Consider the following 2,218-nt stretch of genomic DNA (forward strand, 5'->3'; position numbering starts at 1 on the left):
TTACCACAGTTTTCTTTTGAAGTTTTATTACGATGCAAATAAAGCCCCAAGAACTTTAAAAGGGATATTTAAAACAAACAAAAAAAGCAAGTGATAGAATTAGAAATTCACAGTTTATAACTAGGTATCAGTATCCCTTCATTTGCCAATTAAAACAAAACACTAGTATGAGCTTAATGTAAATTAATTCTAGAAATGTATGTTATGTACAGACTTTACAACCTTTATGCTTACTTGTTGAAATCTACTGACACACACACTTTTAGAAAAAATCATTTTAACTAAGTTTGCAGCAATAATACAGACATCAAGTTTCTGTAGTCTTGGATCCCCATACAAGCAAGTATATTAGGAAATTTAAGATTCTAAATCTTTCAAAAGTATATTGACATTGCTTTGCTTACCTTTTTCTATAATCAGAGGCCTTTCTATTGCGCTTTCTACTTTAAGTGCTATGTATTAAGCTGGTAACAAATGAACACGTGTTTTATTTAAATACAGGTGATAAAACTTGTTTATTTTGCTTTAACTGAAAAAAAAATAAAAATACATGGAGTTGTTTGATGTAACCCCATCTAGTTGCTAAAACAAATCTCTTGTACTCTAGCCTAACTGAGGTAGTGTTTGAAACTACTGTGTAAGATACGCCAGCCCCATTTTTGGGAAAATTACATTACTTCCTTTGGAGTTTATACCACTATTTGGTCTACTGTGGTTGGCATTTTGGTTTTACAGAAGATTTCTTACAACCAGAGAAGTCCATCACTGGTGTGGTATGTTTTCAGAATATTTCAAAACATTTCTTGACACTAATACATTATTTCTGTCACCGATTACCAAATATTTTAATTTGAAGATTTGCTCCTTCTTTCAGTGGGAACTCATGAGAAGAATCTTAGGAACTAGACTTGGCTATGAGCAGCAACTTACAGATCTGCTTTATGAGATCCTGATGGTACACAGTGCATATAAGAACTCAGTGAAGTGATATCTGCAAAGCAGTGCTTATGTGGCAAGATGAAGTTTTCAACAAAAGCAAGTAAGTTTCAAAATGTCATTAGGATTCATGTTCTACTGCTCACAAGACAACTTACTGAAACCCCCAGTAGCATAGCTAGTAAGAATATGGTTATGAGTATCACTTATCTTATAAATTTCACTTATCTTCACTTAAGTATTAATCTGATAATTATAAAAATGGTAAAAGTGAATGGATAAAAATACGTTCTACTTAATACAGTCCAGCTGAATTATTCACCTATATCAAAATCAAAGGGTAACCCCTTCTATTACAGTCATTCTAACAAAGGTGGCCATGCTACTGTATATATACACATTTGCATATATTTATATTACCCTTGTTGAAGGCTTCTGACTTTTTAGATGCGTTATAAAAATGATGGGATTCCTTTACTTTTCTTCTCCATTAGGATTGCACTCTTTACTTTAGAAACTTCACCAGTTTGATAGAGGCATGTGTTTTCCTCATTAACAGTCACTGTATCATATAACTTTCACAAATCTCAAATACCAGTATAAAATTTTAAGTTCTGTTGCTTCAAAGTTTGGTACTAAGGCTTTTCACTACAATTATTAGCACTATCTGATGCTTGATCGTTCATCCACTGAAAACTCAACCAAACCTTTGTTTTTACAAAAGGCTGTTTTCATGGAATTTGGAAAACCGCTCATATGCCTTCTCACAAAAGCAGCAATGATTAAATGTCTTCAAGTCTAGTTTATACAATATTCATTTATCTGATACAAATCATGCCTGTTAAAGGTTTTTAGTTAAGAATAAGACCAACATTCACACTATATGAGCATGAGCGTAGAAACTGCAAACGCATGCATATCATTCAGGGAAAACGATTTGACTTCAGCATTTTAACTTTAAATGATTTGCTATTTTTAAATCAAACTGTAGTGAAAATCCTTAACTGGTTCAGATAAGATACATGTATGTAAATGTAATGAAAATGGAGAGACTGCTAATAAAAAGACTTACAACTACAGTAACATTAAAATAACTTAAAGGAACCTCAGATTCAGAGGCTTTTCTTTCTGTCTGAAGTTACAAACCCCCCAAGTAGTGTTATAAACAGTACAAAAATCAACAGAAAAGATCTAACATTTATCCCCTGCTGTCCACAATCACAGCACAGCTCCCCATTGCTGGCAACGGAATGCACCCTCATCCAACTCCTGGGGTTTTATA

The 2,218-nt window shown here is 33.0% G+C and overlaps 1 protein-coding gene across 1 annotated transcript in view; it reads right to left on the reverse strand.

The window, feature by feature from the left end:
- RICTOR (RPTOR independent companion of MTOR complex 2) overlaps window positions 1–2,218 on the reverse strand; it is a 48,158-nt gene that overhangs the window by 629 nt on the left and 45,311 nt on the right.

This window comes from Meleagris gallopavo, chromosome Z, assembly GCF_000146605.3.
Source record: "Meleagris gallopavo isolate NT-WF06-2002-E0010 breed Aviagen turkey brand Nicholas breeding stock chromosome Z, Turkey_5.1, whole genome shotgun sequence".
Classification (NCBI taxonomy): Eukaryota; Metazoa; Chordata; class Aves; order Galliformes; family Phasianidae; genus Meleagris; species Meleagris gallopavo.